The 27,551-nt window shown below is 42.3% G+C and overlaps 1 protein-coding gene and 1 non-coding gene across 2 annotated transcripts in view; both read left to right on the top strand.

Annotated features, from left to right (window-relative positions):
* Positions 1–5,839: 5,839 nt before the first annotated feature.
* Positions 5,840–5,913, top strand: Trnar-ucu. The gene has a single exon. It is a non-coding gene; the product is annotated as a tRNA-Arg (tRNA).
* The window catches only part of LOC118593161 (interferon-inducible protein AIM2-like), a 73,034-nt gene continuing 51,396 nt past the window's right edge, over positions 5,914–27,551 (top strand). Inside the window, exons 1-3 of the mRNA XM_036202456.1 lie at positions 5,914–5,958; positions 16,917–17,003; positions 21,286–21,387. The gene's annotated coding sequence lies outside the window, so the exon portion shown is untranslated. The remainder of the gene's footprint in view (positions 5,959–16,916; positions 17,004–21,285; positions 21,388–27,551) is intronic.

Raw genomic sequence — 27,551 nt, 5'->3', positions numbered from 1 at the left:
AGCCAAGTAGAGGTAAAAGTATACGGAGGTAAACATTGGGAGTAGGTACAGACCAGTTAGTCATTCTGGAGGAGCCTGGGGAGATGGCACTGGATGAACAGGGTGGAAAACATCCAGAATTGCAGATGGCACCTACTGAGAACTTGAGTAGAACTATAAGGAGGTCAGTAAAGTCTGGAGAGCGAATATAGAGGAAAGAAAAAGGGTCTGAGGAGAGAGGGTCCATTGTAACTATGTCTGGGTCCAAGCAGCAGGCTGTAGTTGGGAAAGGATTTGGGGATTTGTGGAGCTCAGAGAGCTTTAGATTAAGGGCAGAGATAGGAAAGGGCAGTGAGCAGAGTCTGGGAAGACCAGAAACTGAGTTTGTCAAGAGTATTTGAAGTAGACAGGTTCTACGACACAAGAGAACAGAGGGAGACATGATAAGAAATTGAACATTATACATAGTGGTTGGCTGACGAGAGAGTTACGGAATGCCAACTGTGGATGGGGAGCGGGGATGAGGATGTGAAGCAGAGAAGTGTGGTTATATGGAAAAGGAATATTCTAAAGAAAGAAATTACTGAAGGTTAGGCATCCTTAGGAAGAAGGAGAAATTGACAGGGAGAGCAAGGAGAAAGTACAGTGTAATAGGACTAGGGTGTTCCTTGAACACCCAGGAAGGTGGGGGAGCCAGTCAGGCACACATACATCCAGAGCCCTGATTCTAAGAAGGATAAAAGAGATTGAAGTGGAGACTGGCACCTGGAATTAACTATTTTGTTGGATAGTTTGGATGAAGTAGAAAGTTTCCTTCTAAATTTCTTGAAAAATCTGGTGGAGTTGACAGCCATAGCCCTTCTAATTTTAAAGCATGGACAGTTTCCTTGTACTTCATATGCTTAGGGAAATAGTGTAGAGTGGTCTCCAGATGGTTTTCTGGAGAAGGCTGACAGAATAGAAGAAAGGTGCCCAAGAAAGAAAGATTCTCCTTCCAACTTCCTCAGCCTGTGTTGGAGGATGGGCCACGTTGTATGCATTCAATTTCTAGTTTTAGTGGCTTTTGAGATCCTGTACAGTTTCAAGATAGGCAGGTTCTGGGACCATGTTGAGGAAGGTCTAAAATGTCTCCTCTGAAAGGCAGTAGGACAGAGCCGGAACTTGAATGGCTTCTGAGAATTGGACACAGGAACAAAAGGAATACTTTGCCTTGCATTTGTCTTTTTTGTGGTTTAATTCTCAGGTTTAATTCTCACCTGGGTTACCTATTTAATCCCAGACGATAAGAATAGGTAGGCTGGTGTACTGGCTCGTTTTTTTGTGTCAACTTGACACAAGCTAGTGTTATCAGAGGAAGGAGCCTCAGTTGAGGAAATGCCTTTCTGAGATGCAGCTGTAGGGCATTTTCTCATTTAGAGATCAATGGGGGAGGGCCCAGCCCATGATGAGTGGGGCCAGCCCTGGGTTCCTGGTCCTGGGTTCTATAAGAAGGTGGGCTGAGCAAGCCATGGGAAACAAGCCAGTAAGCAGCACTCCTTCATGGCCTCTGCATCAGCTCCTGCCTCCAGGATCCTTCCCTGTTTGAGTTCCTGTCCTGACTTCTTTCAGGGATGAACAGCAATCCTGAAGTCTAAGCTAAATACACCCTTTCCTTCACAACTTGCTCTCTGATCATGGTGTTTTGCCATAGCAATAGAAAATAGAAACTGTAACCAAGACAGCTGGAGAAGGCACAAGTGATATGTAGCCAAGTTTACAGGCTAAGAAAAGAGGAAGGAGAGAAGCATATGCACTTTATTGTGACGTGTTAGAAACGCACAAGAGGAGACATAGACAGGTGGGTATGGGGTGATTCCACAAGGGTGAAATATCTGGAAAAGAATGAAGGGGGTGCTGCATTACATACTTGCCTGTGTTAGCCTTTTTTAAGCAGCTGGGAGTTACAAACTGAACATCTGTGAGTTCTGAGTTCCACAGGGCAGGTCTTGTACTATTGGCCTAATGCCGGAAAACATTTCTCCCTGTTTTTAGCTTTCTAGAGAGATGCTCACAGAAGAAATGAAGTAGACTGACTCATTAGGGTAAGATAGTAAGAAGGGGCTGATAATGGGTGGGAGCACGAGAAGATGGCAGGCAGAAGTCACTTCTATAGGGTGCACCCACAGTAGACATGAACAGTAAGGCATGGGGTTGTTATAGCAACTGAGATGGAAGTATAGCATCTAAGGGCTCTGCTAACCAGATAGCTATCCCATGGCCTTATACTACTTGTATCCTTTGGCCTGTAAAACACAAACTGGCTAGGATAGCCACTTTTATGAAAGCTGTAAGACCACAGTAGGATGTGGGGTTTACTTCTGGATCAAAGGAAAAATGATTTTTTTTGGCATTTATTCTGCGTATCCCAGCAACACTTTATGAATGAAATAATGTATGAGCATCCCCAGCTTGTCTGTAGGGTCATAGGGAGGCACCTAATTAGAAGCATGAGTAATGTTTGAGTCATAGATCCTTGGAGAATTGAATCAGTGCACTTTTGTTTTAATTGGAAAAGGAATGCACTTATGTTCTTAAGGGTTTACATAAACACGGATGATATGTATCTTGTTTGATAGAAGAAAAAATACATACTGTAGTCAATCATTTTGAGTGGCTTAACCCCATCGTTCTGTTCTCTGTAAAGCCACAGCTTTATTTGACTCTTCTTAATTTTAAATTGAAACCCAGTTATGAGACGTTATTCACACCACTAAGCTGGGTTGATTTGTGGATGATAAGGCAAAATTAGAGATGTCCAAGAAATAAAATCCAGGATGTTTCTGTTGATACAGACAAGGAGTGCTGCAAAGACAAGCAGCAGGTATGTATTTTTTTTTTTCCTGAAATGATATTTCTGTGGGGCAGTATGGGGAAGTTGAAGGGAAGTCTTCAAAGAGAACAAAGTCACCCACGTGTCAGACCTGAGAATTGTAACATGCGGAGTAGTGAAAGGGTCGGCACCATCAGACCTCAGTTACTCTTTACCAACAGCATGAGTTCTTGCCCTATGAGAAGTTAACTGATTTCCTCAGCCTCTCTAAGCACATAGACTTCACAGCTGACTAAGGAAGCTGGGTCTTCCTACTTCTAGGAGAATGTTCTTTGTGTGAACTTGGAGACTCAGTGCCTTATTTGGTGGGCAATAGCTTGCTTCCTCCTTTCCTCCTATCCACCTTTCAGAGTTATTTCTCCTTTGGGATTTGCCAGCAGAATCTTTCCCACTGTATCCCCGGTACCAGGTGGGAACATTGCAGGCGATGGATAAGGGTCTCAGAGAAAGGTGGACCTTTGGGTTTAGAGAGCACGTCCTCTAAGGCATCAGCAAAGTACTGGGTAAAATTGGAGGATGGTAGACATTGTGAGTACAGGATATAGTATTTGTGAAGAACAGAAGTTGGTGTGTGTGTGTTACATCCTGAGAGATGCCTTGCTTCACATTTTCTTCAGAGTGGCTGGCATTGTCCTGTAAGTTTGGGCTTCCCCTAATAGACACATGGGTTTCAGGAACTGCTCCTTGACCTTGCCACTCAGAGTAAACACTCTCTGACTGCTGTTCAGCTTTTCTGACCAGATTCCTGAAACTGTCTAGGATTATTTGTGAAGCAAGCCCCATTCTCACCTCTCTGTTTCAGGCTTGTGACACACGGCCAGGTGCACCTTTCTGAACTTCTGTCTCCGGGTACTACACGGAAGCCAGGCATGGCTGGAGGAAGGTCATCTGCTTACACCACCGATGTCAGCTGGATAGCTGTAGACATATTTCTAATGTGGTGATATTGTGTTCTCCAATATATTGTGCATCCTAATAAACTTATCTGGGGTCAGAAAACAGAACAGCCACTAGACAGATATAGAGGCCAAAAAATGGTGGCACACGCACCTTTAATCCTAACATTCTGGAGGAAGAGATCCATCCGGATCTCTGTGAGTTCAAAGACACAGTGGAAACAGCCACGCATGGTGACACATGCCTTTAATCCCAGGAAGTGATGGCAGGAAGCAGAAAGGTATATAAGATGTGAGGACCAGGAACTAGAGGCTTTGTTAAGCTTTAGGCTTTCAGCAGCAGTTGAGCTGAGATCCATTTGGATGAGGACACAGAGGCTTGCAGTTTGAGGAAACAGGATCAGCTGAGGAATTGGAGAGGTGAGGTTAGCTGTGGCTTGTTCTGCTTCTCTGATCTTTCAGCATTCACCCCAATACCAGGCTCTGGGTTTGTTTTTATTAATAAGACCTTTTAAGATTTGTGCTACGGATAGCCTGGCTTTGTCCTCTTCCAGCTCACTCTAGGCTATCGGAATGGGTTGAGAACAGAGAGAACAGAGAGACAAAGGCTGGTTAGAGTTAGAGGCCTTTGAGTTCTTCTAAGCTGGGCATCCTTTTACTTTCCTTATCATTATTTGGCCTCACCGGTTGGGGCTATCTTCGAGTGTCTTTGGAGTCTGCAGGTAGTGCCCAGAGCCACAGTTATGGAAACACACAGTGCAGTAGAACAGGGGGTTATAAGTTGGGCTTGGAATTAAGTGCAACCCTTTTACTGTTGACTAGGATGATGAACATGGAGCCAAGTCTCCTGACAGTGCATTGTCATTGGGAGTACAGAGACTAATCACCCCAAATGTTCCTGAATACAAGGAAATAAGCAGAAAAATGATGTAGAAAGGACTTGGATCAGACACGCAAAAGAACTGGCACAGAAGAGATTATAAACAGCAGTGATGATGGAATTGTCTTCTCCAGGAGGCTTTTAAAAATAGGAAACATTTTCTTGGATCTGAGCTGGGTTTTTACATATGGTTACCCAGGGCTGGTCAATTTAATTATACTAGGATGCCTCAAGCAAGCCCAGACAGCTGAGAAATCTTCCCTGCTTAAATTAGGGAGAAAAGACTGGAAAGACTTTGGAGCCAGAGAAGGTGTGGGGAAGGGGACAAAAGTATTCAGGGAGCCCTGTGTGAAGGCCACCTGTATTTCATCAGAGAACTGTCACTTTCACCTTTCACCCTTTCCTGTTTGCGCGCGCGCGCGCGCGCGCGCACACACACACACACACACACACACACACACACACACACACACACACACACACAGAGTGCACTACATAAGGGTGTACACTCTTACTCTCACACACATATACTTTTCTGACTCCATCTCCCCTCTCCACTCTCAGTTGTAGTGAGGGTTCTGAAGTAGCATCATATCAGACTCTCCTGGACCTCTTTTCTGGGCTTGACAGACACAGTTCTTAAAGAGGAGGGCAAGGAAGGGACCAATCTCCCTGCCTGGCTCCCCTGACTTTCTCTGACGCTGCTTACAGTGATATTTTTATAGCAGTAGATTCTTTGTCCCTGGAATCGGGGTTTTCCTGATTCCCTCAGCTTTCCCCAGCCCTTGCCTGAGAATATGTGGACTAGGATGAAACCACAGTGAGGAAATGGGGGTGGAAGTAGAGATGGCTTCTGCCTTCTCCGCCGGGCTGGGTGTACCGTGCTTCATTAGCATGAGAATAGAGAGACTTTCCCGTTATCCTCCCTTAGGGATGGAGAGCGATAGGGAGCAAAGACTCCTGCTCTGCCCTGCTCTTTTAGGGATCCTGGGACTTGGAAAATGACTGCTGTCACATTCCTCCGATCCTCTGAAGAACCCAATACCCACAATATTGAGAAAAGCTTTGATGGAGCCGGCTGGTGGATCTCCACTCCAGATTTTCCAGCTGTCCCTGTCCCCCCCACCGCTCAGAGAGCAGGATGCTGAGATGGCTCGGTGATGCAGAAGGTATGTGCTTTTTCAGTTCTGGTGCTGATGCTGTGTGTGTGGTGAGGTCTCTGTGGCGCAATGGACGAGCGCGCTGGACTTCTAATCCAGAGGTTCCGGGTTCGAGTCCCGGCAGAGATGATCACCTGGCATGTGCCTCTTTTGTTTTGAATGCTGTCATGCTAGGTTAGTAATTATATTTATTCCTCCCTAGGGGCACTGGGGAGAGAAACAGAAGCCTTTTGCTTGGGAATCCTAGACCTTCTCTTCCTTTTGCCTCCCTCCATCTTTATTCTTTCTCTCTTACTCCCTAGCTGGTTTTCATTATCTAGTGGAGGCTAGGATGTCTGCTACATCTTTCTTCTCAGCTGATACAATCTTTTGCTTCACAATGATATAATAGACACAAAATAACTAAGATGCCTGGTCACAGGTTTTTTTTTTATAACCACTGTGGTTCTTACCTTCTCTCTCTGAGAATGCTGAAGGCAGATTGACCTCCATGCAAAGAGGAAAAGGTCAATTGTTCTCTAAGATAATATGCATCTTGACCAAAGTGCTCCTTTTGGGGTCAGGGGACAGCTGGGGTTCATACAGAGGGTAATTTCTTCCACTCTTTGTCAGCTATGATTTTGCATTCGAAGCACTTTGGATTCTATGGCTCATCACTCACATACCCATCTGTAAGGTGAAATGCAATCATGCTCTGCTCTTTGTCTCAGTGGAATAAGCTACAAAACATCCAACTAATTGCCAGGAGCAAGTTGGCTGAGTTTATCCCCAGGAAGTTAAAGGTCTCCCTTAAGTGCTCTTTAATGTGAAGTTTGTTGTGCTTTACCTACATGTATGTGAATGTCATTTTTACAATTTCCAACCCGCTGTTTTCTCACCCCCTTGCATCCCTCATTAACTTCTGTCAGCTTTCTGGGTCTCATCTGACAGGCTACATTCAACCAGATTGGGAGCCTAGTCTGACTGGGCTGTAGCTGGGGTTTCTATTTGAAGCTGGCTTGGCTCCCTCTCTTGCACATTGCTGCCTCTATATATGATTATTTAGATGGTGCTGCCCTTTCCAAGAACTGACCTCCACCTCAGGTGATCCTGAAAACCTGAGAAGACACTTTCCTTTGCTTGCTGGCGAGAGGCAGCATCTCTCCCACATGGGACTTCTTGGGAAGGAAACCAGAGGACACAATCACTCACTTGCACTCTGAAGAAGCTGGGGCAGGAGGAAGGAGGGTGCATATTCGGGCATAACCAAACCATGTTAAGGGTTGAGGAATTGATAACATAGAATCAAACTGTGGATAAAGGCAGGAGCTTTCTCTCTGAAATGGGCGTATTTGCAGGAAGTTGAAACTTCTGCCTGTCTTTTGAAGCAGTCATATTTTGAAGGGACTGAAGATTCTTGTAGTCAGAGCCAACATAACCCCACCTTTCTGAGTTATCTTAGAGAATGCCAGTCACATATAACTCATCAGTCCTTTGCCGCCCATAGTTGAGACTAGAAATTCCCCCAAAATCCCTTCATGGAGCGTTTTATTTGTTGTTAAATTGACACATTCTTTCTCATTTGTTTTGAACTCCAAGCTGAAAGAAAATATTAGTGTATGTGGAGACAGGGGTAAGAGGAAGTAGAAGGAGTTTAGGGAAGGGATGAATCATCTTTTCCAACCATAATCTCAGTATCACATATGTCTTTCTCGTTCTCCACCTCAGATCACTGGTTAGCAACAGGAAAAGTTCAGAGAGTGCGAAGGAGGATGCTTCTATGTGCACTGTCAAATGTCAGAGCAAGGACATGGGCTCATTCAGCGTCATTCTAAGCTTATCATGCTGAGAAAATTCACAAGATTAATAATTGGCTGTCATGGAATCATAAGGACCAAGGATAAGAGTGAAATCAGGGAAGGTGTGTGTACCCAGAGCAGGCTTTGCTCTGGGGCGTATTCATGGTGTGGTATGACCAGCTCCTCTTGTGAAGTTCTGTGCCCCTAGCCTGTCTTGAGCCTTCCTTGCTGATTTCTAACTTGGAATCACAGGGCCTTGGCATATGTCACAGCTATCTTCTGAACTTCATTTTGCTTATTTATAGAGACAATATGGTCTTTCCTACAGATACGAAAATCAATGACAAAGTCCACTGTGTACCTCTGTACGAATATGAAGCCTCTGTTTTCTTTACATTTTTTTTTCATCTCTCTCTCTGCATGTGGGAAAGATGCCTGGCCACAGAGTAATAGCATGTGAGGGTTTAAGTCATCACTTCTGTGTGCTGTCATCTGACACTGGGGCTAATTTGGGACACCTAGGAAAGAGAACTAACAGGATGTTCCTAGCTGGGAGGGTCTTTCTGAAGACAATGATCCTCTGTGCCTCAAATAAGGGGACTTTTCTTCTCATCTAGCTAGGTGGAGACATTTGCTAGTCACTTCATTTAAAGGATCCAGAAGTTTCCACATACTTAAACCTCACTTAGCTTTTTGGCTCTATGTGTCCATCCCTCAGGGGTGATGTTTTGGGAACTTGAAGGACATTGATTTTTTTTTTTTTCTATATTGATTAAAAGTTCTTCTGTATATGATAACAATTATCCTTTTACTACATGAGAGAAAGTTCCTAACTTATGAATATTATAACTATTGCATTTCAAAGATACTCAAAATACAAAATAGAAAGAGATTTTTTTTTATAAGTCACTACACTGTGTGGCTCAAATGCTTTAGAGGTACTGAAGCTGATTATTAATTGCCAAGTATGTGGGTAGATCTGTCTTATTTATTACTGTATTCTCGGTGCCTGAAATATGCTGGGCATTTGATGGATATATTTGAAAGAATTAATGCTGATTTAGACTGGGTATGAATTATGAAGATAGGAGCAAGAAAGCAATTCCTCTTAGCTCCTAGGAAGCAGGAATAGCTTCATGCATTAATTCATTCTCTTAACAGTATTTATTACATACTCACTTTGCACCATTTCTCATCATTCCAGGTACTTGCATCCAACATAGCAGCCCTCACATCTCTTGTAGATGCATATTCTTATGATAAGACAAATGATAGGTAACTAAATACTACCATAGAATTGGAGGTTAGATAGGTGCTATGAAGGAATTTTAGGGACGAGTAGGGTAGAGAATGGAATGAAGAGTAGTGATTCTGGGGGAACTCTTAGAGGGGGTGATATCTGAGTGAGTATTTGAATGAATAGGGATCAGACGAGATTCAGATGTCAGGAACTTTGCACAAAGAGATGGTAAGAACACGACATCTTGGATATGGTCCAGTTTGAGTGGAAAGTCCAAAGGTTGGTGTGGTGGGATAGAGAGATAAATTTAGAGATTAAGAGTAGCAGTGTTATGGAATGATGCCACATTTACTCAACCTAGTTAAATCCAGTATTTTCTCACATTTCCTCTACTATCCTCAAATGAAATTCACAGGTAATATAGCCTTCTTATTCTTATAATTAAAATATAATTTAGAGATAAACATAACCCTGCTACTTAGGTAGCTGAAACAATCCCATGGAATGTCCTAATAATCGTAGCATAGAAATAAAAAGGAAGGTTGGGTGGTGGTGGCACATGCCTTTAATCCCAGCACTCAGGAGGCAGAGGCTGGTGGATCTCTGAGTTCGAGGCCAGCCTGGGCTACAGAGCATGTTACAGGACAGGCTCCAGAGCTACATAGAGAAACCCTGCCTCCATAAATGAAATGAATGAATGAATAAATAAATAAGGAGATGCACTTGTAATACTGCTTAGTAAGTGAAGGCCACAGTTGTTGTCTTTTTCCATATGAAGCATCTCTCTGAATGCAGCAGCCTCACAGGCAAAGCAATGCTGGCATGCTGATAGCTGGCTTAGCTATGGGAGACATAATCCCCAGCGCTGGTAATTCCCCAAGGTAATGAACACCCTTTCTTATTGCTATTTTTTTTTAAACCAAAATGAACTACTATTTATTCTCAAAGTGAATAGCACACGAGGAATGTGAATCCTTGGAAATTTTAAGAAGTTTCTAGGCATACTCAACCTTTCGTCAATGTCATGTGATGTTGTCAACCACAAATTTCATCTCTAGAACTACATGATTGAGTTCCATAGCAGAAATAAAATTGCAAAACAAAAAAAAAAATTCTTAGTGATTTATGTAAGTTTATGTTGTTGTGTTGGGCTGTGCTCATAGCTACTCTGGGTATGTGAAACCAATGGAGTGTGGTTTGGACATGTTTGAAACCATAATGAAAACAAGATTTTTATGTGTGAAAACAAGTTCGACTGCAGGCTCAGATATCAACCAAAAAGCTTTTAATAGGTCACTAGAGAGAAGTGTGTGACAAGGGAAAGGCTTTGTGTGAGATACTCCTGACCATGACAAGAAGTAAAATTCCCAGGTATCCATTGTCTCTATGGTTAGTAGTGGTTCCCCATTCTTTATAGCAACAGGAAGTACTCTACCAAATTTTCAAACCACTTTTGGGGGACAGTTCTAGATCCTTGGATAAATACTGACAAAGGGCTTATTGGTTAGGCTTGCCTATGGGCTAGTGATAATGTGTGGGCCATATTGGTGAGTTTCAGAAGAGAAATGGGTTGGCAAGCTGAAAGCTTAATTTTGGCTATTGGTAGAGGCTAGACATGGTTTGAGATGCAGGCAGGTCTACAGGTCTACTGGGCCCATAGTCATTAGAGTAAGGCAATGTGGCATCCAGTAGTTTTCACCTACAAGAGAAAAAAAAATTTTTTTTGCTTATATTTGAATTAATATCAAAGGGATGTTTCTTCCTAAAACAGTCCTGTGTTAATGCCCTCAGTAGTCCTGAAATTATAAGGGGATAGGATCCTTTTAATTTCTCTATGCCATCCTTCGTGGTTGGATGGGTCATAAAACAAAACAAAGCAAAAACTTTTCTCCTGTGATAAAGACATTTTTCTGTGATGAATCCTTTGAGATCATAAATGACAAGACATGGAGTATTAGGATAAGGTAAATTGAAAACCAGGAGTACAGTAAAAGTAGTACTACCCTCGGTCAAGAATCTGGAGTTTTGTTGTTTCCCTGTGAACACATGCTAGGTCTCTCGGAGCTTTGATTTGCTCACTTTAAAAAAAAAAAAAAAAAAAACTGTGCAGAAGACAGAATTGAATAAGGTAAAATGTAAATGTGTCTAGACCCCTGGTTACACTGTAAAGACCCCCACAATCATCTTTCTTTTGTGTTTGGGTGGCTCTTTCAATCTTCAATTGTGTGCATTGAGGGTTTGTGGGGTTTAGCTGGGGTCCAGAATCTGGCTCCTGAAAATGCTTTCTCTTTTCCTGTAGTGGAGTTCCAGTAGGCGAGTTCCGGTAGACATAAAGAAATGTACAGCCTATTTTAAATCGTCGTTCTATTCCAAGAACTTTTTCTCCCTGAATTTCTCTCCAGGGGTTCAAGTGCAGTAGTCCTTGTGGTGGTCCCAGAAGCTGAATTTCCTAGGCCTTGTGGTGAAGGTCATACAAGGTCTTCTCAGGGTGTCAGGCAGGGCTTCAAAGTGAGGTAGGAGGGCAGGTATGTCTGGCTACAAAAGGTAAGTAGGTGTCTTGAGAGATGGAATTAGGCTAAAAGCAAATGCCTGGGGAGCTGGCAGGAGATTAGGAATTGGCTGCTGCATTACTGGTCAGGGACCTTTCTGGAGAGTTCCCTGCCATGGATTCAGCTCTGTCTGACTCTCAGTAGCATATCTGCCGGAGTCGCTAACAACCCCTAATAATCTTGTCTTCCTTTGGCTGCCTCTACAGACCTCTTTTCAGGAAATGTACCACCTAAAATAGCAGACAATTTAGAACCAGTTAAATTTATTTTGAGCAAACATGAAAGGTTTTTTTTTTTTTCTTTTCCAGCTATGTACAAACTTCTAACAGAGCTTTTTAATTTTTTACTTAAATGTGCATCTAATGGAAGACGAGAGTGGTTGCTCACTCCCAGGTTTCAGGCAGCAGGTCCTAAAGGGACCTGCGTTGAGCACACTTCTCTGAAGTCTTAGACTTTTGTGATAATTTAGTACAGATTTGAGTTCTCCTTGATTTTATCTGTCCTTTTGAGGTCCAACAGCTACTATTTGATCTCACATCTTGGCACAGAAGTGACACCTGGCTGGCATGCCTCCTAACACTTCCTGGGATACATGAGTTATAAAGGCAGTTATATTAATATTAAATTGAGTTTGGGGTCCCTGAGCACCTACTTAGAGATGAAAGAGGAAGTGTCTGGATACAGGTTAGGTGGTAAGAAACACACAAGTTCATGTAAATAAACATCAGTTCACTTATTCATCCAACAAATAATAATTTAGTATGCATTAGGTGCAAAACACCAAGCCAAGGGCAGTGATGAACCAAATGAGATTATTCCATGTAGATCCCACGAATTCGAACTGTGAACTGTGAATGCAGGAGATCTCTATGAAGAATGAGAGGTTGTGTAGCAGGGAGTGGGCATTTTTTTAGAGGCCATGCAAAAGCCTCTGGAGTGTGCGTCTCTTGACTTGAATTGAAGTGATAAGCAGGAAACGGCCAGATTAACAACTGAGAAAAAGCTTTCTTGATAGAGCACACTAAGATCTTGTGGTAGGAGGGAAAATTTCTGTTCTAAAGGACTGAAAAACAGGTTTATTGGACTATAAGGCCTAATGGAGAAGGAGATTTGGGATGAAGCTGGTAGAGAACTAGAGGAAAGACCCTGGAGGGTCCTGTGGTCCCTGGAAGACATTTTGCCCTTTATTCTAAAAAAAAAAGAGGAAAAACTGCAGAGACTGACTGACATTAGAGACTAGCAAGACCAGTTTTGTGTTTTGGAACTATTGCTGAGAGAACAGGGCAGACAACTTCTAGGAACCATGCCTGGAACACAGTGGAGGATCCCACCAGAAGCTGCGAAAGCCACTTTGAGTTGGGTTAAATTAACAGCTAATGGCAGCTACGAGGAGATGCAGGTGACCTAGGAGTGTCTTCAAAGCGAGGTTGCAGGAGTTGTTCATGTTTTGGAAATGGTGTAGAGGGGTGGGAGCTGACAAGAAGGGCTCCAGTTTTACAGTCTGTGTACCACTTCCTAATCTAATAAAGGGAGAAGCCTCTCTGAGGAAGAAAAGGATTAGCTTAATTCAGAGCTTTTGTTTTTGAGATACTTTTGAGTTAGCTCAGGGAAAATGTCACACTTCTCTCTGGAGAAAGGACGTAAGAGTGAACCAAGAAACCCCAGCGTGGATTGACAGAGGAGAGAGGAGTGACAGAAAGGTTGGCAAGGGAAAGAAGACAGCCGGGAAGCAGCGCTGCAGCAGCTGGGGCAGTGGATGGAAATGTGTAAGATGTGACATGGCTGAGTGTCCCACGCTACGGCAACGTCAACTCAACGAGAATGAAAACATGTCCATCAAAGTGACTTGGAGGTCCTTTGATGGGAGATATTAAGATGCAGTGGAGCAGGAGGTAAAAACGAGATTTGAAGGGACAGCAGAGGAAGTGGAGGGGAAGAAATTGAGCGCAGGCATGCATGAGAGCTTGACTGTTAGAAGGGTTGAGCTGGAAGAAGGGGAGGCATCTGAGGAGGCTTGCTTGTTTGTAACTGTGTATTGTGGGACTTTGCCCTTAATAAACCAATACATAAATAAATAAACGGCTAGAAAACTATTGTAAAATCCCAGTATACCTGTCACTGAATTTCAAAGTTAGCTATTTACCACTACTGTGCTGGAGACTGAACCCAGGCCCAGTATGCTAGGCAAGCACTCCGACCCTGAGCCCCAACTCCAGTTTACCCACTAGTGAATTTCAGCAACGATGGGTTCAAGGCCAAACTGGTTATATATACAGCTCCACTTATTTCATTTGTATTTCAGTAGGAGAGATGGTAATATATCTTAAGCATTATAAATACAATCCTTGAGAAGTAGAGTTCAAGAGAGAGAAGTTAAAACAGCATGTGACAGCTCAGGTTCCTGAAAAGGTGATAGGAGCACCCATCAAAGGAGCACCCATTTATAGGGGAGCACCCATTTATAGGGGAGCACCCATCGGAGGAGCACCCACTTACAGAGGAGACCCATCAGAGGAGCACCTATTTACAGAGGAGCACCCATTTACCGAGGAGCACCCATTTATAGAGGAGTACCCATCAGAGGAGTACCCACTTACAGAGGAGCAGCCATCAGAGGAGTACCAAAAAAGGCATGACTTTGGGTAATTGAAGGTATAGCTCCTCGGGCTGTTATTGGGAGGAAAGAAGGGGCACGTGGATTTGCATGTGACATGAGAAGATTACATCTGACCATGTGCATGGAGGGGTGGCAGTTCCTATGCCTGTTTCTGTTCCCTCTATTCATAGTAAGTGGGCAGGTCATGAGACAGAAGAGCCCAGAGGAGAAGGTGTTCAGTGTTTGAAGAAAGCACAGAAATTTAGACAGTTATTTGGTATGAGAAAATAACATAGCTAAGTAATAGAATATTTACTAGGCAGTGCGAAGGGCCCATTAGGAAAAGATAGATTGGCTATTAGAAACACATTCAATTTGCACACCTGTACATATATATTTGCATATCCAACTTGTTTGTCTTTATAGCTTTGTGGCGTTGCCTCATTTCTTAGTGAAGATCTCTCTCTCTCTCTCTCTCTCTCTCTCTCTCTCTCTCTCTCTCTCTCTCTGTGTGTCTGTGTGTGTGTGTGTGTGTATTATAGAGGGTGTGGACTCCACATTTCTGGAGTATGTGGTCAGAATACATATGTCAATCACAAAAGGGTAGGATTTTATTCCTTAGAAGAGTGTCTGAGCCCAGGACCGGTTTCTCATTAATTGGTTCAGAGCGCCACCTGCTGGAATCCTTGCTAGTGTTTACTCTTCCAAGCAAAATATAAAATCTATATTCTTGGAAAAAAAAAAAAAATCAATGTTCTTGCCTACAGCATTTTCTTCTATGAATTCTGACTTACAGTTTTTTTTAGATATCCATTTATTGTTTTGTATTTGTGGATCAAAGCAGTAACATTAAATGTTTTCTGTCTTGATCTTGGTCTTTTAGGCAAGTGCTGTATCTTGTTTAAATGTATCGGTTGTCTACAGACTTCATTTGTGCTTTGAAAAAGGAAAGAATAAAATGTCACAATTATCTGAAATAGAGAATATAAGAAGTATGTCAGTGGCTAAACATTTATAAGCCACAGATAATGCAGAATCTACCTTTGTAACTATTAAGCAATATCATTTAACATTTCTTGAATTTATATGTTTTTGTCTACCTGCTTTTACCCCCAAATTCATCTCCTGTAGGCACCCTAAATGTATATCTCTTCATTTCCTGTCCAAGTTGATCCTTCAGTTAACTAGCCTGCTATATATGGTTTTATTTTATTTTATCGAGACAGGCTTTTTTATGTATGTATGTCTTGCTTTGAACTCATGGAAATCTTTCTACCTCAGCTTTCTGATTGCTGGGATTATAGGCATGTGCCACTGTACCTGGCTTATAATTTAAAAAATATTTTACCTCAGTTTTTTTAAGTAATTAATTTTTCAATTTTTGAAATAAAAATATAATTACATCATCACCCCCTTCCCTTTCTTCCCTCTGACTCCTCTCAACTGCCCCCTTGCTCTCTTTTTCAAATATATGGCCTTTTTAAAAAAGTACATGCTATATTAAAAGATGTATTATGCCATTTAAAAAATATATTATAAATATAAAATACAGCCTGCTCTAGTCCACATAATGTTTGTTACTTGTATGTATATAATTTAGAAAGTGCGGTTTCTCCCACTCTCAGAATTATTTAGTCCCCTGTAATTCTTTGTCTAGAATGGAAGCCTCATTGTGGAAGAGGAGGCAGAAAAATTGAAAGAGCCAGAGGATCAGGAAGTTTACCGTGAGGCTGCGTCTCCTAGAAATGGCAGAGAAGCCACACACGTAGCTCCTGTCATCATCCTGGCTGCCTAAACAAGACCTGAGCAATGGCACCAATAAACACACTAACATGGAAGGCAGAAATCGCATGAGGCGTCATCCCTGGAATGTCGTCTATCTTAACCTGAGAACACTGTTGAAAGCCTTTCTCTCATGTCCTCAGGTCACGTTACTAGAGTGTTTTCAGTTCCTAGATTTTCATTAGGTTACTCATTCCTTCACTGTTTTCAGCCCATGAGAGAGATCAGGGGTAACGTATTCTAATTACTTCCTCTCCTGTAGTTCAGCCAATAACTCTTAATTATGATCACTTTAAATATACAAATTCAGGCGATTTAGAGAAATGCCAGTATAAAATATCCTGAATCATCCTATAAGGGAAAAGAGCAATGATCATTTACTTAACTGGTGTAGCTGGAAGTTTTCCTGTGTCCTGTCTGGTCCATAGCCGCCCAGACGCAAGGAAACACACAGAGGCTTATATTAATTAAAACTGCTCAGTCATTAGCTCAGGCTTACTCTTACTAGCTCTTACACTTATACTCAGCCCATTTCTGTTAATCTATATGTTACCACATTTTCCGTGGCTTTACCCGTGTGCCGTTACATGCTGCTCCCTGGATGGTGGGACTCAGCCTTCCTCTTCCCAGAATTCTCCTTGTCTGCTTATCCCACCTGTACTTCCTGCCTGGCTAGTGGCCAATCAGCATTTTATTAAACCAGTGTACAAAAGCATTATTCCACAGCATTTTGCCTTTTCTGTTTGATTAAAAAGGAAAGTTTTAACTTTAACATAGTAAAATTATATATAACTATACAGTTATTAAGCAAGAGTTACAGTGACAATAAACTGGTGTTTGTGAGGAGGCTGAGTTGGATCAGAGAGTCTGAGAGGCACGAGGGTGAGGTTGTGACACAAGCCTGATCCTGGACCTAACTGAACAGCAATGTAGTTTTGGGAGACAGGCACCATTAAGTCATCAGAGCAGGTGATGGGGAATTCTAGATGTGCTAGAGAACTTTCTAGAAGAAGCAATAGGAATGTTAGAACAAAGACATGCAAGAAAGGTACCGAGGTGAAGCTTGAAGCTGAGAGACAGAGTTGGGGGCAGGGGCTGCTAAGTTTTTCAAAGAGTTTGTTTTAAACCCCAGGGCAAATACAAGTAATTGGTAAGTGTCTGTCTGTCTCTGTGTTTCTTTGTTGCAGGGAAGGTGACCATGATCAAGTTCAGAAAGACTGTTCAGAATGGACTGTGGAGAATGGCTGAAGAGAAATCAGATTGAGGATTTAAAGGTGTGTGTTATCCTATATGGGGATGGGCAGGAGAGAGGGAGATAAGTGAGTCTGAGAGGCATTTCAGATGTTGAAGGAATAAGACTTCATTGAAATAGACTACAGGAGAAGAGAAGTGTGTGCTACAATCCCTAGCTTCCTGCCTGGAGCAGATGAGAAGTAAGGAATACTATGAGAGTGGGGGCTTTTCGGGGTGTTTGTGGTTGATATTGTGCACCCCAATAAACTATCTGGGGGTCAGAGAAGAGAACAGCCACTATATTAAACTTAGGTTTAGGCAGTGGTAGCATATGCCTTTAATCCTAGCATTCAGGAGGCAGCCATTAGTCTGGATCTCTGTGAGTTCAATGCCACACTGGAAACAGCTAGGCATGGTGACACACGCCTTTAATCCCAGGAAGTGGTGGCAGGAAGCAGAAAGGTATATAAGATGTGAGGACCAGGAACTAGAGCCTTGTTAAGCTTTTAGGCTTTCAGCAGCAGTTCAGCTGAGATCCATTTGGATGAGGGCACAGAGGCTTGCAGTTTGAGGAAACAAGATCAGCTAAGGAATTGGCAAGGTGAGGTTAGCTGTGGCTTGTTCTGTTTCTCTGGTCTTTCAGCCCTCACCCCAATATCTGGCTCCCATGTTTTTTATTGAATAAGATCTTTTAAGATTCATGCCACAGGTGTTCAGTGAAGAAGGCTACTACCACTGTGGCCATGCTGAATCAGAGGTGTCTAAGAAGTGCAAGTAGATATACCAGAAAATCAATTGGGTAAATGAGCCTAAAACTCTGAAGAGAAATCTAGGCCAGAGATACTGGTAGGAAGAGTCAATTTATTGGGAAGAGACTGATGTTTTAGGAGTGGTGGAAAGAATGTGGAATGAGAAAGGAAGACCATCTCAGAAGGAGACCTAGCATCTCCTCATTTTAAAAACGGTTTCACATAAACGTCGATGTGGAGATGCTGCAGGAAAAGGCAGGAAGTTGTTTAGGTCCAGTGAGAGGGCTCCATCCAGTGGACAGGTAGTTGGAGGCTTGGAAGAAGAGAGGGCCAGTGTGAGTTGTCAGGTCTTCTGTAATTTAAGAAGAAGGGAGTTGAAAACTGAGAAGGTTGATGCGTTTTTTTGGTGGGAGGGATTTCCCTTCCTCTTTAGGAACAAAGTCAGGAAGCATAAGTTGAAACCCTACCTGTAGATTAACTGACACCTACGTGGGCTCTCTGTTTCCCTCCTGAACCACAGTAAGATCACCAACTGAGAATGAGTGTACAAGTTATTGGATCTGTTCTTCCTGCGACAGTGAAACTCATTTTCTTCATTCCTAGGAGAGTGAAACTCTCCTCCTGTTTGGCATGCATAGATTTCTACTCAGCAGTGTATTTTCCTGTCTGAAAGTATTTTGTTGTGGGAGTCAATAGTCTTTTGCTGAGATTCAAAAAAGTACATCTATCTATCTATCTATCTATCTATCTATCTATCTATCTACCTACCTATGTCTTCAAATCATGCTTTTAAGGCAGAGTTGGTAAGAACAGAGTGGCCTCAAACTCACGGAGATCTGCTTGTCTCTGACTCCTATCGAAAGACTTTTAAGAGGCTTTGGGAAGACGGACACATGTGAGGTGGGGGAGAGGTTGAAAGCAACATAGAAAGTGGCAGGGTGGAAATCACTACTGGGAAAGCTTACGTTTCTCTGCGCCCTTTGATGTATAGTGCTCATTTCCATGTTCCAAAATCATTTCATAAAATTTACGTTTCTCATTGTCTTGGTCCATTCAGGCTCCTATAACATAATACTGTGGGCTGAGTGGCTTATGGAAAGCAGAAATTTATTTTTCATAGTCCTGGAGGCTGGGAAGTCCAAAGCCAGTGATTCAGTGTTAGTGGGGTCTAGCTTTCCAGCGTCTTCCTGGGTCTTCAGATAGTGAAAGGGGACAAGTCCCTTGTGCCTCTTTCTTGTGTACTCTGATCCTGGAGGGAACAAAATCGCTGAGTCATAGGCTACCCTGTTCATCTCCACAGAATTATGCCTGTTCCTTTAAAGCCATTCCATAAATTTTATATTTTCATTACTGAAAATACCATAAACTTTCCCTCCCCGAGGGTTAGGATTTCAACATATGAATTTCAGGAAGCCACACACACTCAGTCCATAATAGCTGAGTCTAATGCTGGTGGAATCACTTGACTCCTATTGGGGGGAGAGCAGTGACTACCCAGTGGACCACACATGTATTTAAGTTACATATTTTTTAAATTGTGAAACAAAATATTCACCAGACGGGCTGACAAGATTACTCAGTGGGTCAAAAGACTTCACTCAAGTGTGGTCATCTGTGTTCCCACCTTGAAACCTGTGGTGAACAGAGCGTCCTGACTCCTAAAAGTTGTTCTCAAACCGCCACACATGTGCCATGGCATATGTGTGCTCACACTCGTACACATCATACATACCTGACAATAATAAAACTTAATTAATATGTACATAGACTCAAGTGTGCGGGGCATAAGAATAGTTAAGAGTATAATTGCAGTCAGAAACATTCCCGATCCTGCCAGTCAGCTTAAAATGAGAATCTTTCCCGTTCTTTTGAAGTCTTTTGGGCTGATCTCTCTAATTTTGTCCCTGCCTTGGTCCCCAGGGTAACCAGCCTTTATTAGCTTTCTTTATAGTTTTACCTTGTATATAGCTATCCCCAGATTATATATTGCTTCATTTTGCTTGTTAATTTTGTGTGAGGAGAAATTTATTCTTCTGTGAGGTTCTTTTGTTCCTTTTACTATTACATTTCTTTGGTATTTATTTATTTATATTTGATTTTATATCCTGACTACAGTTTCCTCTCCCTCCTCCCCTCCCAGTACCCCCCACCCCTGCCACCTCCCCTCTTCCCTGGCCCCATTCCCCCGTCCTCTCTTTCTCTTCAGAAAAGGGCAGCCCCCCCCCCCCCATGGCTATCAACCAGCTGTGGTGCATTGAGTTGCAGTGAGACTAGACACTTCCTCTCTTATTAAGGTTAGATTAGGCAACCTGGTAGGAGGAACGGCTCCCAGAATCAGGCAGCAGAGTCAGAGGCAGCCCCTGTTCCCACTGTTAGGAGTCCCACAAGAAGCCCAATATATACAACTGTCACATATATGCAGAGGGCCTAGGTCAGTCCCATGCAGGCTCCCTGGTTGTTGGTTCAGTTTCTGTGAGCCCCTCTAAGCCCAGGTTAGTTGAGTCTGTGGGTTTTCTTACGGTGTTCCCTATTACATTTTTGAGATTTATTTGTGTTCTTGGGTGCCCTTCAGTTTGAGTTCACTGGTGCATAATAATCCATTATGAATATGCCACAGTTGATGAAGGAATTTTGTTTTAGAGATTTATTTCATTTTTTAATTGTGTGTGTGCATGTGTGTGTGAGTATGTGTGTGTGCCAAGAGGTGTCAGATTCTACAGGCAGTTGTGAGTCACCCATACGGGTGCTGGGGACTGCATTTAGGTCTTCTGCTGGAGCACTCTCTGCTCTTCACTGTGGAACCATGTCTCCAGCTCCCACATTAATGTATTCTGCTCTGGGTAGATAAGCCATTTGTTTCCAGGTGGTTGTTGTTTCATTATAAATAATGTTGCCAGAATATACTTTTATCTCCTAAATTAAATTATTTCAAATTATAAATAATCCTAATCCTGAGTATAGGCCTGACAAATCATGGGTGATATTCCTGCTCCACTCCTTCAGGGGATGCTTCATTCCTTTTCAAAGTGATTCTGCCAACATTAGGTCCTGTCTTCATTATTGACAATACTCGAGACTTTGCAAAGGTCAGGCAGAGCGCTCACCTGGTAACCTCCCGGAGAGACGGCCACAGTGCAGGAAGAGCAGGAGACTCCTGGGCTGGAGTAATTTTGGCATGCCTTTTCCACTTCTTTGATTTCCCTGACTCCCGTTTTTCAGCCTGGAAATGACTGGAAATATGAAAGAAGAATTTTTTTTTTTTTTAAAAGAGATGCAAAGTGAGAAGTAACAAAGTAGGGGATGTTTCCAAGTTCTGAGGGGTACTAGTATTCATGGGACAGTGAAGGGGAGGGAATTAATTTGCAAAACTTTGCTCAGAATTTCTAGCCCCACAGTTGAAGTGCTTGGTAGCCCAAATTCCAATAACTGGGATATGACTGATTGAGAGAACCACCTGCTTTCTTCCCTTTTTCTCTAATCTAAACGGATATGGACATATGGCAAGACTTTCCCTCATTTCCTAAAGCAAGAACACCCAACACCTCTGTCTTCAGTCTCTCTTCCTTCCTTCTAGAGGTCAACAATGAGCCATCCTCGGTAGAAAGAGTCTCTGATTCTCACAAGACACCTGGAAAATTGTCCCAGTGGTAGCAGTGAACAAATTGAGGCTCAGAAAGTGAGTAAGTTGCTGCAGATTAGAGAGCTTCTAGCATGCAGCTCTATCTGGTGCCATCTGTGTTTGTTCTTCTATCTCTCCCAGACTATCTATTCTTGTTTTGTCATTTGTAACCATGGGACCATGAATAAATGTTTCATCCTATCTAAGCTTTACATTAGAAAACAATAGTAAACATTTATTAAGCAATAAAAATAGCTATGTGGACTTCTTCCATTCCAATAGGAAGAATGTTTTGAGCTTGCGAGGATCTTTCCCTTGACACTATAATTGTTATTGTTTTTATATTTGTCTCCTAAATCTACTCTCTCTGGTTGAGTATAAGTCTCACTTACTATATGAGGGGTATGTGCCTGCAGTTGGGTAGGTATTGGCTATAAAGCTTACTCAGGTGTGTAGTCTGCATTTTCCTTTCATTCTGCTTTGCTGGCACACAGCATATTTATTCCCACCATGGTCAGGATTTTCAGCAGAATCTTTGACAAGATGTGCTGTTACCAGCTCACAACATAGTCAGGTTCTGCAATTCCTCTGGGAGAAGCAGTCAGGCTTGGCTGCACAACCAGCATGCCAATGCCCTGTTCCCTGGGGGCCCACTGTCACTGCCTCCCAGGCTCCTTACCTCTCCAGTCACACCTCACACTGCTAACAGGGGATTCACAAAAAGAAAGGAGGCATTGTTCAAATACAAGAGGATCAGCCCCGGCATGGCATCTCATGTCTGCGATTCCAGTACTCAGGAATCCACAAAAGGAGGAGCACCATGATTTCTAGGTGAACCTGGGTTATATAGGAAGACCTTGTTTCAAATATAGTATATTTGTATATGTGTGTGGTTGTGGGTGTGTATGTATGGGTGCGTATGTGTGGGCTGTGTGTGTGTGTGTGTGTGTGTGTATGAGGAACAATGAACTGTTTCTAATACAATGTGAACATATGGCACTGCATATTTGAGAGTCAAAGTCTGGGCTCTGTCAAGACCAACAAGCTAGGCTCAGCTATCTTTCCTAATACACCACTTAAACACACAAGTAACAGTGGAAACTAAAGGAAGGAGATTTATTCAGCAAGACTAACATGGGAAAGTAAACAATGGGAGTCTCGTAACTCCCACGTCTCTCTTTGAGATCCAGACATGAGGTTTAGGTTTAAATAGAGAGCAAGAGGTATAGAAAGCTAAGCAGTCCTGGTCAAAGTGTGGTCCTATCCTTCACTTGCCCATCATTGTCTAAACCCTAATCTGTCCTGCATGGTGGTTCATATAATTGTTAGATGTGTGTGAATGCCTTTCTAGGAGGCAAGTCCCTCCTCTGGCTAGCATCAGAGATTCAGCCTTTCCTTTCTCTCAGCCTGAGATTCCTAGGAAATTTTTAATTCTTTGGGATCTATTGTTTTAGTAGTCTGATAGCCAAGAGGGGTCACAGGTGTCTTCTTTTGGAATAGCTTCACACAGCTCTGAGGTGGTGGTACACACCTTTAATCCCAGCACTCCTGAGGCAGAACCAGGGGGATCTCTGTGAGTTCAAGGCCAGACTGGTCTACAGAGCAAGTTCCAGACAGCCAGGGCTACATAGAAAAATCTTGTCTTGAAAAAAAACAAAACTAATAACAAACAAACAAACAAATAAATAAGTGAATGAATGAATAGAATAGAATAGAATAGAATAGAATAGAATAGAATAGAATAGAATAGAATAGAATAGAATAGAATAGAATAGCTTCTCTCTTAGCAGGACAATTACACCAGGAGCAACCATTTTCTCCACCTGGGACAGCCTCTGGGGCAGACATTTTTCAGACCTCTTTTCCAGCCTGCCCTTGCTCCTACCTACCCTACCCGTGTGTCATGTCTTACTCTCTTCATGAGCACGGGGAGGAGAGATGTGCTAGATTTCCAGTAGAAAAATGCAGTGGCCATGTGAAGGCTATGGTTTGAAGAGTTGCTCTCTATGACCTCAGATACTCCACATACATTACATGTACACACACACACACACACACACACACACACACACCACACACACACACACACACACACACAGAGGCACAGAGGCACAGAGAAAGAGAGACAGAGACAGACAGAGAGGAGAGAGGGGATGGAGAGCAAAGCAGGAAGCGAGGACGTTCTCAGACGCTCTGGTTACATCACTTCACACCAAACATTGCAAGCCTTAGGGTCCAGTTTTGACTCATCACCCAGGAACCCTAGACTATATACTTTAGCAAACTTGGGAGGGCCTAACAAGAGGGCTACATACACTCTAGGAGAGGTTCTGGCTAATTCTCCCCATAAAGACATTCTGCTCTCTTCTGCCTTTGTGTCATGACACTCTTTGATTTGATTTCTCAGTTCTTTTAAAGACATAAAAACCATTTTCAGTTTGGATCCTTAAAGAGATAGGCCTCGGGATGGATCCTCAGAGAACTAGGCCACAGGCTGGATTTGGCTTACTGTTTGCCAACTCTATTTCCATAATCTCATTCTCACTTTTAAAATAACAAAATATCATAGAGAAAAACTTTAAAGTATTTAATTTGTTAAGTTCTGACAGGAAGTATTATGAATACTTCACTTGTTTGGGAATTTCTAGAAGGCAACATGAGCTAATAAAAGGACAAAAGGCCAGAAATAATTTTAAAAATGTTGACAGGAAACTTCATATTGAGAATCAGGAATAGGAAAGGTTCTGAACAAAGTATAGAACATGGTAAACTAGAATAAAGAAGTTGGATTATCCTCTAAGCAAAGTTAGTAGATTTTACACACTGGTCCCAGCCTGCAAATTTGAGGAAGTTGTTCTCAAACTGTGGCTTATAATGAGTCACCTCATAAGCATAGGACATGCATGTCACAGACCCTCATCTGCATCCTCTCCACCTTCAGATGCAGCAGCAGAATGCTTACTCTGTTTCCATAGTTAAAGAAAGGGGGGGGTGAGGTACCAGCTTTGCAAATTGACAAGGATGGGAGGCAAGAGCAACAAATGAGCTCTGGTAAGTGTCCCTGGTGACTGGAAACACACACAATCACATAAGATATGTAGCTTTAGTGAAAATCAGGTGTTTTTTTTTTTTTTTTCTAAGATAAATGACCACCAGAAAACATGAGGTCAAAAAAGGATGAAACCTGAACATAGATATCTCAGAAAGAAAAGAAAGAATCTTATGATCCAAGACCAGTTTGAAGAACAGATGACAGATTATTTTTTTCCTTGAAGATATTTGAAAACCAGCAGCTTTAAAAAATATCTTTGAAAATGGTAGATATCACAAAGAAGGGCTAAATTTTTCCGTAAGTGTGAGGACACTGAGTTAGCAATCAGTGTCTTGGCTTCAACCTCCAGCCTTCTGGCACCAGAAAAATGTCTAGTTTGTTCAAGTCACGGTTTTCTCATCAGGAGAATGAGAACAATGTGCTTTTTTTCTGTTTCATGATTGCAATTTTATTTGTGAGGAGATTTTAAAGGGCTATAAACGATTAAGCAGTGGCAGGCTTTATTTCCTTGGAGGTTGACTTTGCTTGTGCACACACAGCCACCTGTGTACTGGGATTTGATGGGTTTTCAAAATGTATGTTGCCTACAGAAATTAGACTCTAACAATGTGATTAAATCACTTTCATGAGGCTTAAAGTTCCTGGAGTCTTCACATTAATTAAAGGCTTAGAAGGTGCAGATGTCATTGAAAACAAGGCTCAGTTCACAGTGGACATCTCAGCTGTTGCCTTGCTGGCCACCTAGGAATCCTTGAGAGAATGTAGCAAAACTGCCATTAAATACAGGGGCCCATGGACCTGGAGGTCACCAGGAAAGCACTAAAATTCTGCACATAGCTTCACAATTCTGACTCAGGCTAGGATATATTGTATAGGTCTAAGGGTTTTGAGAGATGATGGTCTGATGGATTTTAAGGTTTTTAAATGTCTCCCCAGTATCTATTTCTCCTTCCCCCTAAACAAGTGGCTTTTGGGATAGTGTTCTGACCAAATCTCTTAGAACTGTTCTGGGGTAGACAGCTAATAATGCACCACCAAGTCACACCCTGCTTCCAGGGATGATTTAGTCTGTTCCCCTTGGCAATAGCTGGGACTGGATGCTACCAGCATGGGTGAATGAGATGTGTGACTTTTATAGGGCAAGGGCCTTAAAAAGCAAACATGAGATGTGATTTCTCCCTTATCTGTCTTCTTGTTAGATCCTTGGCTACTGGTGTCAGGGACAATTCCCCCAAAGGAGTTTTGAAGATAGAACAGGCACAGTATTGTAGGAAACTGAGTCACTGCTTAAATCTGAGCTAACAGATCAAAAGCACTTATGTCCAATAAGGATGTGATCAAAAGCTCAGTGTGTGGTGTGGGAGGGTGGGGTTGGGATCTGTGTGTTTTCTGGAATAGTATTAAATGTCTGGTATTAGCAGAATTTCTCCTGAATGACTATTCCGTGTGTCTATGATCTAGCACTTTTCTTTGAGTTATATCCCTGATCTTTACCTTCTCTCCTTGCATTCTTTCTATTCTCCTTCACTTCACATCTTCAAGTGGATCATAAAAGGAACAGAGAGCAAAGAGAACAGAGAAAAGGTGGGCACTTTATTAATTCATTCTTCCTGTTTAATTTGGCTGCATTTGAGTAGCACATTTCTGGTAGGAGTCCAACACAGGTGTTTGCAGGCACTTGGCTGCAGTTCCTGGGCTGGATGTGGAAAAGGTATAATCGTAGAGGCCCTAAGTTTTAATGACATGGTTTTAAATTGAGAGCCAAGAAGAAGAGAGCGTTCCCACTACTTTACTTCCACAAAATTGGTTTCCTTTTCATTTCTTGCTTTGCCATTGGCAGAGTGCCCTTGGAATGTGGGAGTTGTTAGTGGAACACCCCACAGTCATTACCTGGTTTGTAAACTTGGCACACAAGGGCCCAGAGAGTTGTTTCTGCCTAAGTACAAGCTGTGTGCCTAGAGTCCAGGTTTAGATGTTCAGTTATGAGGAAAACTGAGAGCCTTGGTGTTGTGGGGATTGTGAATGGGCTGTCTGTAAAGTCACATATAAAATGTAAGCAAACAAACAAGTGAACATAATGACAAAGAGTGATTACAAAATTGTACCAAACTGACCCGAGTTCTCTCATATTCCCATTTCTTTAGAATTTCCCCAGTTCATTCAACATGCGATCATGAAGCGTTTGCACTTAGATCAGTTCCCACAGCGTGCTATCTGAATAGAGTATTGGATAAGACTACAGTTTCTAAATAAGAAAGTCCACCACCATTGTTGAGGGGTTATGTGACTCCACTGGAAATGGAAGACCCAGCAACTCCCTCTGTATTGTCCGTCACCAGCTCCTTTCGAGAGAGGCAGCCCAGCATCTCACAGGCCTAGAATAATCCTTTATCTCTCTAGGGACAAATCACCTGTCTTTGGAAGGATGTGATGTCTCTGATGAGCCCAGTTCAGACTGAAAATCTTTGAGCTTGAGTCTCTGTGATTTACTGTTTCTAAGACTTTGAGTACGGGATCTCTCTGCCTCATCCTTGGTAATCATGGGACCCATCATTATGGTTGCCATATAAACGAACTGGTAGAAGTAAACTCATAGTTAAACATTCAGGAGTGAGAAGATAGCTGTTTTAACACTAGTTCTGTTTTTAGTTTTGTGAGTCTCCACTGTACCAATTTGCACAACGGCTGCACCAGTTTACATGTCCATGAGCATCAAGAAAGGTTCCTCTTTCTCTGCATCTTTGCTAGCATTTGTTGTTTTATTGACGTCAGCCTTTTTCACTGGAGTGAGATGAAGTCTCAAAATAGTTTAAGTTTGCATTTTCATAGTGGCTCAGTTTCACATCCTTATTTATTGCTGTGGTATTTACAACAGGTAAGAAATAGAATCAGCCTAGATGTCCATTACTGGATGAAATGATAAAAAAAAAATGTAATCCACACACACAGGAGACTATATTCCACTCTAAAGAAAAACTGAAATCATGACATTTGCAGAAAGATGGATTGAACTGGGAAGCATTACCTTAAGGTAAATGAGCTAGACTCAGAAATACAAACACTACAGATTTTTTTTCTCTTATGTGTGGATTCTGATTTTCTTTCTTTCTTTTTTGATCTGTTTATTATGTGTACAGTGTTCTGCCAGCATGTGTGCCTACATGCCAGA

This window comes from Onychomys torridus, chromosome 11, assembly GCF_903995425.1.
Source record: "Onychomys torridus chromosome 11, mOncTor1.1, whole genome shotgun sequence".
Taxonomy (NCBI): domain Eukaryota; kingdom Metazoa; phylum Chordata; class Mammalia; order Rodentia; family Cricetidae; genus Onychomys; species Onychomys torridus.
The sequence above is the reverse complement of the archived record's forward strand: the minus strand, read 5'-3'. Positions and strand labels throughout refer to the sequence as shown.